This window comes from Podarcis pityusensis, assembly GCF_964106645.2.
Source record: "Podarcis pityusensis genome assembly, chromosome: 8".
Classification (NCBI taxonomy): Eukaryota; Metazoa; Chordata; class Lepidosauria; order Squamata; family Lacertidae; genus Podarcis; species Podarcis pityusensis.
Window position 1 is genome coordinate 64,153,159 of NC_138033.1, and position 18,495 is coordinate 64,171,653.

An 18,495-nucleotide genomic window follows, 5' to 3' on the forward strand; every position below is an offset into this window, starting at 1 on the left:
TGGTCAGGGATTCCTGCTGCCAGTCATTCGTTGTTTTCTGATATCATAAAACTCCTTGGCCAATCAGATGTAGCTGTGTGATGACATCACAGAGGGCAGGTGAAGGCCAGTGAAGAGAATGCAAATGAACAAACATTTCCGTAAGGAATAATAAATGCAAAACAAAATGGAATTTCCATAAAGCCCCCCCCCCCCGCATCAGCGCTATGTGTATGGGTGACTATTTATTTAAAACTGAAAGTAGTTTTGATTCATGCATCTCCTGGTTAACAGAATGACAGGAAAAGATGCAAAAGCAAAAATAGGGTGTTTATAAATTCCCTCCCCCCATTTCTCTGGATATTTTGGACCAAAATAACCTATGTCACCAATGTGATTTTGATTTCTGGACTCCATTAAACTTCTTGTAGGCTCAGTTTGCTACGGCTTCCCTGCTTCATGCTCACCTTACCAGTTATTGCAATCATTTGCACTATAAAAATAGGACTGTGAAAAAAGAGGAAGAAAGAAAGGATCTTGATCTGTCCATCATGATCGCCCGTCCACATTGGGGCAGCGGCAGGGGAATTCAAGAAACTAATACTTCAGAAACCATGGAGGTACCAGTTATGAAATGAATTAACTTTCCAGAGTTAATTCCAAAAGAAGGTGAAGCGGGATGCTGGACTAAGGATCTGCTGCTTTCCCACAGAGAAAACCGATTCTTTGCCCCTGAATTGGAACAAACATCAGCCATGCTTTCTGCAGATGGATGTTTGCTCTGATTCAGTGCTAAAGAGCAGGTTTTCCTGGGGAAGGCGGATGGGGCAAACGGGAAACCACTCGGACCTGTGGCTCGAAAGCATGGAACAAGCCGAAAACCACTCAGACCCATGCTTTCTAAGAAGGGGAGAAACAGAAGTGTGGATGTGTCAACTCAAGAACCAGGGAAATCGCCCCACCCAAAAATAAACGATGCATCATTTATCCAGCACTAAGCTTGGCTCAGAATCTCAATTTCCTCTTGAGCCCTCTTGCTTGCTTGGGAACCCCACCAGAGGAGCTCCCGGCTTTAAATAGGTTTTCGATTAGCTGTGGATTACCCCTGGTAGACCTTCCTTGTTTTAATGTCCTTGTCTTTCATGCTGGCTTTTTACTGGGATCACCTGTCTTCCTTAGTTAAGAAGGGGCATGAATTATTCACTGCCAGGTGAGGACGCTCTGTTCGCTGCACCTCCCGGAGACAACATGACGCTGGTCTCTGTTACAGGTCTCTGCAACTGGATCTCCGGGGGCTGTGAGCAACATGGCCAGGGGCTCATTTGGGGAGGGACTTGTCACCTTGCGTGTTGGCTAAGAGGTAGGGCTCTATTCTGCCCAAACGGGACTCTTTCCCTCCCCCCCACCTTGTGGACTCACAAAGGTTAAGGAAGACGGCTAAGTGGATTGTTGCAAGAAGCAAATGATTGGTTCTGTCTGAGGGTTTTCTTTGGTCTTTCTGCAGATAAGGACGATATTTGGATAAGGGGCAAATCATCCCCTGAAAAAGTGAACCTGGGTTTTCCTACCAGCTACCAAGAAGAGCCTAGGGCTTGCCGATCAGCAGGTCGGCGGTTCGAATCCCCGTGCCGGGGTGAGCTCCCGTTGCTCTGTCCCAGCACCTGCCAACCTAGCAGTTTGAAAGCACGTCAAAGTGCAAGTAGATAAATAGGTACCGCTCTGGCGGGAAGGTAAACAGCGTTTCCGTGCACTGCTCTGGTTCGCCAGAAGCGGCTTAGTCATGCTGGCCATATGACCCGGAAGCTGTATGCCGGCTCCCTCGGCCAGTAAAGCAAGATGAGCGCCGCAACCCCAGAGTTGTCTGCGACTGGACCTAATGGTCAGGGGTCCCTTTACCAAGAAAAGCTGAGCTGAGTAGTTTAATGCAGCTCACAGGAGCCTTTGCCGTTTTAAGAGCATATAGCTCAATATGGCCTACACTGGCTGGCAGCAACTCTCCAGGGTTTCCCAGTCCTATGTAGAAGTGTCAGTCAGGGATCTGAACCCGGGACCTTCTACAAATGCTCCAACATTGAACTGTGGCCCTTCTCCCCTCCACCCGTGCCTTTTGAAACACATTATTTCCAAAGCTCTGTTTATTTTAGGATGATGATTACATTTAAATATCTCCTTTTCTTCTAAGGAACTCAAGGTGGTGTAAATGGTTCTCCTCCTCCCCATTCCATCCTCACAACAACCCTGTGAGGTGGGTTGGGCTGAGATACAGTGACTGGCCCAAGGTCACTGCAATGAGCTTCATGACAGAGTGGGGATCTGAAACCTGGTCTCCCAGGTCATAGACGAACCCTCTAACCATTACACCACACTGACATTGTACTTGTGAGTAAATTCTATGAAGCCCATTTTTACAAATACAGGAATTCCCACACCACATATTGCAAGGTTTTTGGATGAGGCTCTTCTCCAAACGGCTTTCCCTTGTGGAAGTTTGCAGTCTATATGCAAAGGAGAGGGAGCCCTTATGGTGATGGTGATGCTGTGATTTTGGAATTTCCAAAGAACAGAGCCTGCTGCTGCTGCTGCTGCTATTACACTCTCTGATTGCCAGACTGAGAGAGTTAAAGGCCAAAAGAGGATGTCTGTGGCATTGTAGAAGTGGGCAGGATTTTTAAAAAGTATTTATTTTAATATATCTATGTGGGTTGATTTTATTTTTATTTTTGTCTGTTTGTTTGGTTGTAAGTCACTTTGGGTCACCCAGGACAAAATGAAGCAATTAGTAAAATTTAATTAATATTAATAATAATAGTAATCTGCCCCGAGGGTTTCAGTAGTTAGGGCTGCATCCAGCTAAGTTCTGCTTGGTGGCCCATTGGATCCAAGTTAGTCATGTTCATTAACTTCAATAGGTTTACTCTGAGTAGGAGTAGCATTGGATAGAACCCTTAGGATGCTTCAGTCCTGCTCTGCATCATTTCTGTTAATCGTTTTGCCTGTCTGCTTATTATGAAAGTTGCAGTTTTCTGCGTGGGTGTGACTAGATATGTCAATCTATAAGAAGCATAATTTTATGCATTCCTGTTTATTGTATACACCGCTCCAGAAAGGGGGGTGGGGGTGGCTGCAGCTCATCAGCAAAGTACCTGCTTTCCATACATTAAGTTCTAGATACGATGCCTGGCATCTCCACATAGGAGAGAATCTTTCCTGAAATTTGGGGAGCTGCTGCCAGTCCGTGTAGGCAATACTGAACCAGATGGACTAGTGGGCTGAATCAATTATAAGGCAGTGTCTCATGCTGGATGTTCTTACACTAGTTATTTTCTCTGATACTGATTCCTTCTCTGCCCACGGGCTTATTCTGGACAATCCAGACATTGTGATTGCCCGGCACCTGCCAAGTTATGATCTGTGGTTTTAAAAAGCTCACATCACAGATTCAGTGCTGTCCTTTCAGGAGTGAATTGCTCACAGTGCAATTGTGGACATTCTGGTCCCACCTCAGCACAAACCCCCTTCCCAGGAACACCTGCGCATCAACTGAAAGAAATAAGAATACAGTGGTACCTCGGGTTAAGTACTTAATTCGTTCCAGAGGTCCGTTCTTAACCTGAAACTGTTCTTAACCTGAAGCACCACTTTAGCTATTGGGGCCTCCCGCTGCCGCCGTGCAGCCAGAACATGATTTCTGTTCTCATCCTGAAGCAAAGTTCTTAATATTTCTGGGTTAGCGGAGTCTGTAACTTGAAGCATCTGTAACCTGAAGCGTATGTAACCCGAGGTACCACTGTAGTGTGAAACTGGCAAAAAGGAGGGGGGAAATCCTCACTACAGTGAGTTTGAAGAAGCATCACATAACTAAGAAGGGCTGCATCTGATACCCACTGGGGAATTTAAATTATTTGCAAGGTTTGTTAAAAAAATAAGAATAAACAGCAATATACGCCACCCTCAAAATAAGGTATCTCCGTGCTAAAAATGCTTTTATACACAGAAATCTGAGGGGGAGAGATTGAAGTGAAGAATGCCTGCCATTTTATTCAAGAACCTAACCAAGGAACCTTGCGACCCAGCTCTCAAAAGTATGGAATATATTATAAATGCACTGCTCAAGGTGGTTTCCCACACCCTCTCCCATGTCCTATATTGAATATTTATTGGGATTGCTCCTTCAGGTTACAATGCATCTTCTCTTCAATGCATCCAGAGACAGAGAGTGCTTTTTGAGTACCGAAATATTGTCATATGCACAGGCGCATTTTTTTTGGGGGGGGGGGAAATCCCATGCAAAATTGCTACAGCTGCCCCCGCCATCTCTTTATCGGGGGGGGGGGGAGGCTGATGTGGAATTGGCCCACGAAAGAGAGTGAAAACGTGCAGAGCAGTTACACCAGGGACTAGAACCTTGGAACTGGCAACACAGCAAACTGCGCTCAAAAGCTGCTATGAGGGCGCAATGAAAAATGGGGTGATGCAGCCAAGGAAGTAACTCTAGTGAGTTGCGCAGGCCCAGGTGTTCAGATGCCCCTTTGATGCCCCATGAGGTGGGCAGCCAGATAAAGGTCCATCTCATCCTAATGACTAAATGAATTGGGAGTGGCATTGGCGGGAGCTATAGCTGGCACTATATTCATAGCGAGGCTGTGGTCTTTGCCGCTTCTGGGGCTGAAGCATGTTTATGGGGGTGGGGAGGGCTCTCTTTGCTTTGCGTCTGTTTAATCTTGTCCCTAATCAGCCGCCGGGGCTTTTAAACCTGATCAGTGCCAGCCCTTCAATCTGTAGGCTTTGCCTTGTTAATTCTTAATCAGCTTGGCTGGTGGCGATCAATGAGGGGAGAGGAGGGCCGGTTTCATCGGGTTGTTTGCTGCAGTTGCTCGGGTAACCAGCAAGCAGCTAATCCCTCTCCTAATTGGGGGTGGGGAGAGAATCCAGGCAGGTGGGTGGAAGGAAGACTTGCGCCCCTTCCTACAGACCTTTTGCACCCCTGTCCCACCATTTCAAGGGACTCTGGTGGCGCTGTGGGTTAAACCACAGAGCCTAGGACTTGCTGATCAGAAGGTTGGCGGTTCAAATCCCCATGACAAGGTGAGCTCCCATTGCTCGGTCCCTGCTCCTGCCAACCTAGCAGTTTGAAAGCACGTCAAAGTGCAAGTAGATAAATAGGTACTGCTCCGGCAGGAAGGTAAACGGCGTTTCCGTGCGCTGCTCTGTTTCGCCAGAAGCGGATTTGTCATGCTGGCCACATGACCCGGAAGCTGTCTGCGGACAAATGCCGGCTTCCTCGGCCTATAGAGTGAGATGAGCGCACAACCCCAGAGTCGGTCACAACTGGACCTAATGGTCAGGGGTACCTTTACCTTTACCTTTTACCCACCATTTCACAGGTGAAACCACTCTTCTGCCCCTGTTCTTGCACCCAGGATCACCAGCACACCCCCAACCACCAGTTGCTACCAGAGTCTCCTCTTCTTGCCCATTTGTTCAGCATTGCTGTGGATCCGTGCATTGTTCAAGTGGCTCAGAGTTCCACAGATCTGCTGAGCCTCACAAAATGGCTTGCAGATTGTTCTTTGCAAGAAGCGTTCCTTACCGGAACTAACAAAATCTTCCAGGGAGTGGGGAGGAGAGGGAGGAGGAGGCTGCAGCCCATTGTGTGCTTTAGATTTGGGGGGTGGGGGCTGGCTTTTATCGCTTGCTATGCCTGCAATGCCTTTACGGCCTCTGCCGTGAAGCTATCTGGGAGCTGGCACAATGGTACAGGTCTCTCCAGAGTGCTGATTTATGGGGCTGCCTGCAATCAATGCCCAGCTGTAAATCTTGGTGCGGCTTTGGTCTGCCTGGACACTTGTGAATTATGGTGATCGAGCTTATCACAGCAGCTGCAGCCTTAAGGGGTGTGGGCTTGTTCCTGTTTTGGGTGAAGAGTGCTCAGAAATGCAGTCAGGTCCTTGAGAACATAAGACGAGTCTCCTGGATCAGGCCAAAGGGGACCCATCTAGTCTCATGGGGGCCAACCAGATGCCCCAGTGGGAAACCCTTCAGCAGGATTTTAGCCCCAAAGAACTCCTGATGCTTTACTTGAGATTCCTGCAGAGCTGGGGGTTATACTGTGATTCCAAATGCATTTGGAAGCATTGTTGCTTCAGCTGCGGAGGCAGAGCTAGTAGCCATCCATAGCCCATGAATTTGCCCAGCCCTGTTCTAAAGCCCTCTAGGTTGGTGCCCATTGCTGCTTCTTGTGGCCATGAGTTCCATAGTTTAACTATGCACTGCATGGAGAAGTCCTTTCTTTTTATCTGTCCTGCATCTTTCAGCATTCAGCTTCATCAGATGTTCATCAGGCCTCAGGTTCCCTTTCAGTGGTTGGGAGATGGTCTGACACTCTAGCCAGCACCACAGAATTGGCGCCCAATTTGATATGACTTTATGGGACTATAGCTCCCTGGTAGAGCATCCCGGGTCCAGCTCTTCACATCTTTAAGTGGGGCTGTTTGAGAGCTGCTGCCTGCCTGTGTCGACGGTATCAAGCTAGATGGACCAATTGGTCTGACTCAGTGTTCGAAATTAGCCAGGCGCCAGGTGCTTTTTGCTACGGGCAAGGGTCCAATTGTGACTATTGGGGGGGGGGGTTCTGGGTGCTAGGTTGGCGACGACAGTTTAAAAATCTCTGCTTTACTCCATCATTAATTCCATTTCCATTTCCACTGTGTGTGTTTCTCCTTCTTACATGCTGCGACAAGTGAATTGTTGTAAGAGCAAGCTACAGTCAAGCAATGTAGCTGAAATAATAAAACTGTAGCAGTGGAAGGGAGTCCAACCCCCTAGGATTAGACATTCATTGTGGCGACTGCAACCTAGATTCAAGGAGCCATTTGGTGTCTAGCTTACACATCTGAGTTTCTAACACTGGTCCGACTGGATATAAAGTGGCTTTTTATGTTCTCTCTCTCCATATATATATCTAATTTTCTTATTTGATTTTGAATAATATAAACAAATTACAAAAAACAATTCAAAGTCCAAATATCAAGATTACTCTGAATCTCCTGACTTCCCCCCATACCTTCCATGGGTCCTCATGTTAATATTTACAACCGCATATCAATATTTATCCATATTTTTATCCTTCTAAATTACCCATAGTTTCTATTACTTTACAAGTGTGGTTCTATTACTTTACAAGTGTGGTTTACAATCCTGTCAATGTTTTAACTTGCTTGCAGTGGTCTCGTAAGTAAATCAAAACTTTTCCCATTCTTTTTAAAAAGTTCTTGTCTTCTTGATTTCTGAGCTTCCCAGTTAATTTTGCCATTTCGGCATCGTCCATCAACTTGGTTTGCCATTCTTCTCTAGTCAGGGTTGTTCCTTCCTTCCGTCTCTGAGCATGCCTTCTTATGTTCTGATGCTCATCAGTGTTGTGCGATTTCTGGTGTTTGGAGAGGAAGAAAAGCTTCCTCTCTGCGACTTTCTCTGCATCAAAGTTTCCCAACTTTTCTTTCCATTGGAGGATGTGCTGTTTGAGAAAGAATCTCTGCAGCGTTGGAGCTTCCCTGACCTTGGATCCCACCTGCTTTGCTCATGCACCTTCTGAGAAACAGCCGCTCTCCAAGCCTGTGAGATAACTCTGTAGTCTTTGAAAACAACAACAAAGTTCAGTTCACAAAACAGCTGTATTCTCCACATTCCTGCCACCTGCCAAACTTCATAACAGGAGGCAAGCTGCTGTTCCCAGGGTTGCTGCACTCACTAACCCTTCATTTGTCAGAGTTGGTTCCCTTTGAAAGAGACCATTCCTGGGATCTGCAGCATTTTCAGAATAATCCGTACAGGTTGAGCAGGAGGAAATCAAGCTGCAGACCCACCAGCACCTTCTGGGAAGTTGGAATAGGTCAATATGTAGGTGGACTGTATCTGGATCAAGTGACTTTTCTTCTTTAAGTTCTCAAAGCTCTTAGTTTGTCATCTGAACTAGCCAGATGTTTAGCTGAGAATCAATCACAGTCAGTCCATCGTTTGAAAAATAAGACTTTAGAGCCGTCTTGCCCAAAAATGGCAACTAGGCATTCCGTTTTGGCGACTGTAACCTTGGTTTAAAGAGCCATTTGGCACCTAGATTATATATCTAAGTTTCTAACACTGTGTGCATTAGGGCTGGGCGATATCTGGTTTTCAACACCGCAATATATCACCAGCTAAACATTGTGATATACCAATATATCACAATGTCTGAAATAAGAGTGGAGCTATGTAAAGGCATTGGCTGGCTTCATGGTTTCCCCCACATTGTGATTTTTGCATAGCACAGCTATTTTCACATAGCTGGGCGATATATCATCCCAAACTGGTTTGAAGTCCATACCATGATATCAGTTTCACAATTTTCGACCTGGCAATATATTGTGAATCATGGTGTGTGTGTGTGTGTGTGTGTGTGTGTGTGTGTTTGTGTGCTATGCAAAAATCACATTGCGGGAGAAACTGTGAAGCTAGCCAGTGTTTCTACATAACTGATGCTTACTTCAGACATCATGATATATCAATATATCGCGATGTTGAAAACCAGATACCGTCCAGCCCTACTGTTTGCCTCTACATAGTTCCATCCTTATTTCCGACATTGTGATATAATGGTATATTGTGATATTTAGCTGGTGATGTATCGCGATGTTGAAAACCAGATATCGCCCAGCAGACTTTTACCTTAATCACAACCCAGAGGCTTGATTCCCCCCCCCCCCCTTGAGTTAAAAAGCATGGAAAGGAATGCCTCAGTCAGGGATGCATTTTGAGTCATGTATGTGTTGAGTTAGGGACGCGGCTGGCACTGTGGGTTAAACCACAGAGCCTAGGACTTGCCGATCAGAAGGTTGGCGGTTCGAATCCCCACGACGGGGTGAACTCCCATTGCTCGGTCCCTGCTCCTGCCAACCTAGCAGTTCAAAAGCACGTCAAAGTGCAAGTAGATAAATAGGTACCACTCTGGCGGGAAGGTAAACGGCGTTTCCAAACACTACTCTGGTTCGCCAGAGTCGGCTTAGTCATGCTGGCCACATGACCTGGAAGCTGTACGCCGGCTCCCTCGGCCAATAAAGCGAGATGAGCGCCGCAACCCCAGAGTCGGTCACGACTGGACCTAATGGTCAGGGGTCCCTTTACCTTTACCTTTATGTGTTGAGTTGCCTCTTCTGACCTGAGGCTGTTGGTGCTGCAGTCCCTGTGGAGGGAAGGGGTGTGGACCAGGTGACAGCTGGACCAGCTGACGGCCAGGTTGCCAATTTTCAGGAGCTGTTATCTCTCCTGCATTTGATGATGGGACCCCACCCAAAGAGGATGCTGCTCTAAAGGTGTTAGCTTTCAAGATGCTGGAGAATCCTTCCCCGGCGTATGTTGCCATGACATAAGCAGCTGCCAGCCCTTCTGGAATTTAGCCCAGATGGGATGGGCTTTTGCAGAGCAAAGGAATGTTACCCTGCCCTTCTCCCTCGCACACACAACCCCCCACCCCAAGCATCTGCTATCATAACATTATTTCTCCCCTGTGACTTGTGGAAGCCAGATGGCAAAGCCCTTAACTCACCAGCACAGCATTACCAGGGAACCCAAAGCACTTGCTGGCTCTGCAGCATACGACTGAGACCTGGAAGGGCAGATTAATTTGCCGGATGGTAGATGAGGCTGAAACTGACCATGATGGGTTTAGGATGAGGGTCCGTCACCCTGATTAGCAGCTAAGAGGCCTCAGCCCTATTACTGTTAATTAAATAGATTAAAAATATTAAAATGCAGACGTGCAGGGGGTTAATCCTCCCTCCCTCTCAACCTGCCCCGATCCCTGTTCCACCTCTCTAGGGGTTGCGTTTAGGGGGAGAATTTATAGTCCGTTCATGGTGCAAAAGATAACAGCACCAACAGATTCATTTTCCAGCCTCACCGAGCAAAGGAACTTCACTTGGGAGCCTGCAAAACCTGCTTCGTTTTTATTTATTTATTGCACAAAATTTGCAGCCCACTCTTCATTGCAGGGGGCAGCTCTGGCAAAGTTTGAAGGGAAACCATCGTACAAATAAGATCGGTACAGCCTCTGAAAGCTATACCTTGGCACTGGAATGGGGAACTTATAGTATTCCGGGTGTTGCTGGACTATAGGCCTTGCTGGGTGGGGCTCATGGGAGTTGTAGTGCAAGGAAATTTGGAGGGCCATCCTGGTGCCTGATCTTGAGACACTTAACAGTCTCCTAGAAATGCCTGCGTCAACAACTATATTTTCAGCTGGCTTCGAAAAACAAAGTGAGGCTATGCCAGCCAAACCACAGAGGGAAGGACATTCCACATTCAAGGGGAGCCACCAAAGCAAGCTTTTCTGTGCACTGCCATATAATAGACCTCACCTGGTGATGGAACACCCTGTAAGGCCTCCCACAATGATCTAAAAAGACCAGTCTAGAAGACGACACTTTTAAATCTCTCGTCCTTCTGAGTTGTCACCAGCACATTGAAATTGACCTGGTAGCATATTCATCATCATCATCATCATCATCATCATCATCACCAATAGTCAGCATGGATTTCTGAAAAATAAGTCATGTCAGACTAACCTGATCTCGTTTTTTGACAGAATTACAAGCCTGGTAGATGAAGGGAATGCAGTGGATGTAGCCTACCTTGATTTCAGCAAGGCATTTGACAAGGTGCCCCATGATATTCTTGTAAAGAAGCTGGTAAAATGCGGTCTTGACTATGCTACCACTCAGTGGATTTGTAACTGGCTGACTGACCGAACCCAAAGGGTGCTCATCAATGGTTCCTCTTCATCCTGGAGAAGAGTGACTAGTGGGGTGCCACAGGGTTCTGTCTTGGGCCCGGTCTTATTCAACATCTTTATCAACGACTTGGATGATGGACTCAAGGGCATCCTGATCAAATTTGCAGATGACACCAAACTGGGAGGGGTGGCTAACACCCCAGAAGACAGGATCACACTTCAAAACGACCTTGACAGATTAGAGAACTGGGCCAAAACAAACAAGATGAATTTTAACAGGGAGAAATGTAAAGTATTGCACTTGGGCAAAAAAAAATGAGAGGCACAAATACAAGATGGGTGACACCTGGCTTGAGAGCAGTACATGTGAAAAGGATCTAGGAGTCTTGGTTGACCACAAACTTGACATGAGCCAACAGTGTGACGCGGCAGCTAAAAAAGCCAATGCAATTCTGGGCTGCATCAATAGGAGTATAGCATCTAGATCAAGGGAAGTAATAGTGCCACTGTATTCTGCTCTGGTCAGACCTCACCTGGAGTACTGTGTCCAGTTCTGGGCACCACAGTTCAAGAAGGACACTGACAAACTGGAACGTGTCCAGAGGAGGGCAACCAAAATGGTCAAAGGCCTGGAAACGATGCCTTATGAGGAACGGCTAAGGGAGCTGGGCATGTTTAGCCTGGAGAAGAGGAGGTTAAGGGGTGATATGATAGCCATGTTCAAATATATAAAAGGATGTCACATAGAGGAGGGAGAAAGGTTGTTTTCTGCTGCTCCAGAGAAGCGGACACGGAGCAATGGATCCAAACTACGAGAAAGAAGATTCCACCTAAACATTAGGAAGAACTTCCTGACAGTAAGAGCTGTTCGACAGTGGAATTTGCTGCCAAGGAGTGTGGTGGAGTCTCCTTCTTTGGAGGTCTTTAAGCAGAGGCTTGACAACCATATGTCAGGAGTGCTCTGATGGTGTTTCCTGCTTGGCAGGGGGTTGGACTCGATGGCCCTTGTGGTCTCTTCCAACTCTATGATTCTATGATTCTATGATTCTATCATTTTATTTGTATGCCGCCTTTCCATAGTTTAATCAATGCTCAAGGCGGCTTACAACATGGCAAGATTTACATCACTACCAACACAGCAAAAGTCACACAATAAATAAAACACATCAAAAAGTACACAACCAAATGGAAAACAATTTCCACACAAATCATAAAATCTAAAACTAAGAATACAACATTAATATCAATCACAATTTAAAATGACACAGATAAAAAAATAAAAGCAATTTAAAAACAAAAACAAAAACGGAGCCATCTCTGCCCAGCAGCAGCAGTCCTTTATGGAGCCTGTCAGGCCCAACCCCAAGCCAGGTGGAGAGAAGCAGGGCAGGGCCCTTCAGGCTCCCAGCAGGTCAGAACTGGGAGCCCCTGTGCAAATTATTATTGCCTTGCTGGTTAGCTCAGTTGGTTAGAGCATGGTGTTGATAACCCCAAGGTCACGGGTTTGATCCCCATATAGATGCATAGTTCTGCATTGCAGGGGGTTGGACTAGATAATCCATGGGGTCCCTTCCAACTCTACGATTCTATTCCTTTTGTAAGTTGCATGTTTTATGTTGCTTTGCTGCTCGTGAGAAGAAGCATTGAAGCCCTGCTTTCTGCCCACTAGGGGGAGCAGCCTTAACTCACTGAGATAGCACATGCTCTGTGTGGACATAGTCCCAGGTGTCTCCATCTTCCCCAGCTCAGTTGATGGGAACGACCATTACTGGAAACCTTTGAGAGCCGCTGTCAATCAAAGGGGAAAGTCTGGGCCAGGTGCGCCAATAGTGTGATGGCGAACCAGGGCCATTTCATGTGTCAGGAGGGCCTACGTAGTTCTCTGTGGTAGTTCATTCAGAAAGGCCCAGATCCAGTCTCCAGTTCAAGTAAGGATGGGGAACCTCTGGCCCTCGAGAATGTTGGTGGTCCACATTTCCCATCATGCCTGGCCATGCTGGCTGGCTGAGGCTGATGGGAGTTGGGAGTCCAGCCAGCAACATCTGGAAGCCCACATGTTTCCCACAACTGAGTTAAAGCATCTCAGAAATCAAGATGCTGGGGAAGACTGCTTTCTACCTGAGCAGCCTCCCCCAGCCTGGTACCCTCCAGCTGTTTTGCACTACAGTTTCCATTAATCCCAGTTGCCAAGGGCCCATCTAGTCCAGCATCCTGGTCTCACAGTGGCTGAGCAGATGTCTGTGGGAAACCCACAAGCACAAGAGCAATCTCCCCTCCTGTGGCTTCCAGAAACTGGTATTCAGAAGTACTTCTGCCCTCTCCTCCATGAATTTGCCTTGTCCTTTTTTTTAAGCCATCCAAGATGGTGGCCTCCTGCAGGAGAGAGTTCCATAGTTTAACTATGTGCTGCGTGGTGATGATGTCCTTTCTTTTATCTGTCCTGAATCTTCAAACATCTGGAGGTGGCACCAGGCTGCCCTGAAGAATGGCTGCTAGTCAAAGTAAACCTATGAAGCCATGTTATTTGAGTAAGATGATAAGCTCAGACTGTTGTCTTGGTTTAGATGGGACTGTGGTCTTACTTGTATAAGAGAACTTCATACGTTCATGAGTAAAATCTGATCTAGCCATGATCTGTTTGGTTCATGTGTACTGGCCACAGACCAGAATAATGAAACCTGAGGGATTCTTCACTTATTTCAGGGCTGAGTGCTTGCACCGAGGAAATAAATTTCCCACAGTTCCACCATGAGACTGGAAGCCAAGTAAAAGAGGACATTAACTCCAGACTCCAAGTTCAGGAGATCTTGGCCCAAAGGCATCACCTCAGCCATAACGGCTAAAAATGTAGGGTTTTCTTAAAAACTGGGCTTAAATAGGAAGTGGCTACCCTTTTGGGTGGGGCTAGAGGGCCACGTTGGCTCATAGTAGACACACCAAAAGCCACCACCAAATCGTTTGTGTTCTTGGGGGTCATCGAAAACCTTTTGGGTGGCCGAACATGGTCCGCAGGCAGTGGATACCCCTGATTCAAAGATTCATCCTGGTGTTCTGAGCCTGTAAGATACCAGATAGTTAAAGCTATGGTTTTCCCAGTAGTGATGTATGGAAGTGACAGCTGGACCATAAAGAAGGCTGATCGCCGAAGAATTGATGCTTTTGAATTATGGTACTGGAGGAGACTTTTGAGAGTCCCATGGAATGCAAGAAGCTCAATCCTATCCATTCTGAAGGAAATCAGCCCTGAGTGCTCACTGGAAGGAAGCTGAGGCTCCAATACTTTGGCCACCTCATGAGAAGAGAAGACTCCCTGGAAAAGACCCTGATGTTGGGAAAGATGGAGGGCACAAGGAGAAGGGGACGACAGAGGACGAGATGGTTGGACAATGTTCTCGAAGCTACCAGCATGAGTCTGACCAAACTGCGGGAGGCAGTGGAAGACAGGAGTGCCTGGTGTGCAGTGGTCCATGGGGTCACGAAGAGTCGGACACGACTAAACGACTAAACAACAACAACAAGATACCAGAAAGTCATCAGTCTTGGGGTTTATTTCTGCTCCAACTTATTTTCTGGGTGCAGCTGAATGGATGCTTTTGGGGCGGCCCTAGTCCCCTGCCCCTTGCAGGATGTATGTATTCAAATGACAGGAAAGAAGATTCCAAAGTCTTAGCAACAGGAAGAACTTCCTGGCAGCAAGAGCTGTTTGACGGTGGACCAGACTCCTTCCGATGGTAGTGGGCTTTCCTTCATAGGGTTGGGTGGCGACCTGTCTGTGATTGTTTTGCTGTGGTTCCTGCAATGCGGGGGGTTAGAATGGATTACCGTTGAGGTACCGTCCAACTCTGCAGTTCTGTGAATCTTTTTTTCCTTTTTAATTTTTTCTACTGAGGTTTTTCAAGTTAGCAAAAGTATTTTAGGACAGCTGAGATCCGACAGAAGCTGGTTTGGATGAACAGAGCCACACACACGCTTGGGAACAAAAGGCCCACCTGCTGCGCCTCTCCTATGGCTGAATAAACATCTGGCAGCATAGCACAAGGCCTTTTCTTTTGAACCTGCGGCTCACACCTGCTCGTGAAACAACATCCTTTGCAGCTGTTAGCCAAACACAAAGAGCCGGACCCATTTTGGACCCATGCACCAGCTTGGTTTGGTTTACAGTGACTTCCATTGACCTCCACAGCAGCAGAGGGCATCCCAACATGCCCGAAAGAGGGTCAGAGTGGCCAGGTTGCTCCAGAGAGAGAGAGATCTCTTGGCTCTCTCCCCATCACCCAACAGCAATCCCATCAAACACAGTGGGACTAGCACTGGAGATTCTGGTCTGACAGGGTGGCCTTTCTTCCGCCCATGAGTTTCAGTGGGTCTACTCAGAGTAAAACTTGAGTTGTCTGCAACCCGTTCTCTTTCAACGAGACACGGAGGAAGGTGCCTTCAACCTAGAGGACTGCCCTCTGCGAAGTAGGGCACTGGGCCACCCGGGGCCAGCCCTCCGCTTCCCTGCCTCCTGAGAGCCTGCTCTGCCACCGCCCTTCTCAGAGTTACAGCAATGAATTATTGAAAGCCCCAGCATCTATTTTGATAGCAGAGCCGAGTATTTATTGCATCTCCTCTTTAAAATATTAAACAGGTATTTATTGGGAGCGTCATAAAACGGTCTTCGTGGTGCTGCAGCCAGGCATTTGCAAATCCTTTGGGCAAATCTGAACCCAGCCAAAGCTTGGGATCCAGCTTGGAAGATACAGGGTGGTTGATCTCATTTGGGGAAATGCAGGGTGCAGATAGCTTGCATTGCCCCCAAATAAATGCACGACAAGAGCTTCCTACAGAAGCAAATGTTATAAGAAATCACTGGCACATCACTGCTTGACTCCTGAATGAGCATGTTCACTGCTGAGCTGGTAGTTCACTTATTCTGGATATTCTGTTCCACTGTCAGGGCATTGGCCCATTTGGCTCAGCATTGCCTACACTGATGGGCAGCAGCTGCCCAGTTTGCCAGACAGGGAATATTCCTGGTCCTACCTGGAGATGCCATGGAATATTGAACTTGGGACTTTCTGCATGCAAAGCAGGTGCTCTTCCACTCAGCTACGACTCCTATTCCATAATGCAACAGACAATGAAGGGGAGAAGAGGCAATTGACTAGCAAAGGAGCTCTGGCTCTCAGCTCTGAGGAACCCAACCAGTTGCCCATGCCAGGAATTCAACCCCATGCCCTCTTTTTTTCTGAAAGCGGTCGCTTTTGTGTTTGCCAGTGTTGGAATGGCTGCTTCCATCAACAAACCGGGTGTCTGAACAATTCAACCTCCCTTCGCGAATCTGAGTTGCTCTTCCCCCACCTCATGGGACAAAACTACTCCGAAACTGGTACTTAGGAGGTGCAGCAGCCTTCAGCCCTAAATGACTCGGGACCCAAAGACTTGAAAGACCACTTTCTTCCTTAAAGACCCTCTTGGGTGCTGAGTTTTGGCAAAGGGAGCCTTTTGGTAGTTCCTCTGTCCTCAGAAGCTTGGGGGTGGAGATGACCTGGGAGAAGAGGGTCTTCTCTGTGGTGGCCCCTAAGCTGTGGAACTCCCTCCCCAAAGCAGTGTGCCTGGCACCCTCATCGCACAGCTTTCAGAGGATGATGTAGATGCACCTATTTACCCTGTCACATGATGATGATGATGATGATGATGATGATATCACACTATTTCCATAGATCTCAGGGCAGTTCACAACATAAAACCACAATTAAAAAAACAACAAAATACATAATAAAAACAAAGACAACCCAATAATGTTCCACAAAACATTTTAAAAGGGCACTGGATGGTAATCAGCCCAAGGCCTGGTTAAAGAGGAACGTTTTTGCCTGGTGCCTAATGGTGTATAATGAAGGCGCCAGGCGAATCTCCTTGGGTAGAGCATTCCACAGATGGGGAGCTACTGCAGAAAAGGCCTGTTCTTGTGTTGCCACCCTCTGGGCAATATAGTCAGATTTGTTTGGTCTACCAACTGATCCGAAACAAAATGCTCTTTTAAAGCAAATCCTGTGCATGTTTGGGGGAATTCAGACTCTTGACTGATTGGTGAGAGTCATCTGTCGCTCTGCCTCAAGGAACAAAAAGACCCTGTCTCATGGGAAGGAGCCTGTCTCACAAAGGTGTGTGATGATCAACCCAGAATCCGCTTCTGTTGCTGCCTCTACCTTGGTTTGCTATATAGAATTCCTCCAGCCCATAAAAATTAAGAAGAAGAAGAAGAGGAGTTTGGATTTGATACCCCACTTTATCACTACCCTAAGGAGTCTCAAAGCAGCTCACAGTCTCCTTTCCCTTCCTCCCCCGCAACAAACACTCTGTGAGGTGAGTGAGGCTGAGAGACTTCAGAGAAGTGTGACTGGCCCAAGGTCACCCAGCAGCTGCATGTGGAGGAGCAGAGACGCGAACCCGGTTCCCCAGATTACGAGTCCACTGCTCTTAACCACTACACCACACTGGCTCACCATACTGGCTCACACACTGGCTCACAAAGAACATAAGAAGAGCCCTGCTGGATCAGGAACCTGGCCCAGCTTGTCCCTCATCCTGTGGCTGCGGGAAAACAGTAAGCAGGACTTAAGCATGAGAGCCCTCACTCCTCCTGTGGTTTCCCAAAACTGGTATTTACAAGCATTGCTGCCTCTGACCGTGGATGCAGAACATAGCCATCCTGGCTAGCCCTCTCCTCCATGAATTTGTCTAATTCTCTTTTAAGGCCATCCAAGTCAGTGGCCGTCACTGCCTCCTGTGGCAGGGAGTTCCACAGTTTAACTATGCACTGGGCGAAGGAGGACTTGATTTTATCCACCCCGAGTCTTCCAGCATTCAGCTTCCTTGGATGTCCACAAGTTCGAGAGCTTCTGATTCGATGTGGGTTGTTATCCTCTATCCTTCCATTTTCATCGCTGAGTTGTTACCCTTTCCCCTCCTGTGTTTACTACTCGCCTAATCTGCTTATTTAAACATGATACGAAACTGCAGCATCCAAAAACAGCCGGTGGAAGAAGCTTAGCCTAAGCAGGCTGATTAACTTAATGACCCAGAAGGATGGGATGGCCCTGCCTGGAGCGGGGTGGGGGGGTGGGGGTGGAGAGCATCAACTGAGAGCTCCTCTCTGCTTGCAGCATGGGGTACAGAAGTGGCAGCACTGAGCAAGGAGAGGTGGTCAGTGGCTCAGTCTTGGAGCATCTGCCCTGCATTGAAAAGCTCCCTGGTTCAGTTCCCAGGTATCTCCTGGCAGCGCTGCAGGAAAAGAAATATTTGTTCCAGAGACCCTCTCCTGATTGCCACTAAGCAGACTTATGCTACCAGCTAATCATAATGATCAAACAGGCCAATTAGGAATGAAGTTGCTCTTTCAAGGCACCTGGTCCAAAGGGCTATTTTATAGGTCTCTGTGTGAGAGAGAGAACAACAGAGACTTAGGGAAGCTGGATGAGAGAGACGCGCTCTCCCAATCACCTTCCAGAAGTGACTCCAGCTGTTTAATTTCCGAGGCAATGCTTTAGCCCAAGCATACATGACCAAGCAGATCCTTAAGAGACATGGCTAGGGCTATACAGTCATACCTCAGGTTACAGGCGCTTCAGGTTGCGTTTTTTTTTTTGGTTACAGACCGCCGAAACCTGGAAGTACCAGAATGGGTTACTTCCGGGTTTCGACAGTCATGCATGCACAGTAGCACTAAATTGCACTTTGCGCATGTGCAGAAGCACCGAATCGCAACC

General features: G+C 47.3%; 1 protein-coding gene across 1 annotated transcript in view; it reads left to right on the plus strand.

Moving 5' to 3' along the window:
- LOC308483363 (espin-like) overlaps positions 1–18,495 on the plus strand; it is a 116,953-nt gene that overhangs the window by 25,718 nt on the left and 72,740 nt on the right. The gene's annotated exons all lie outside the window — the stretch shown is intronic.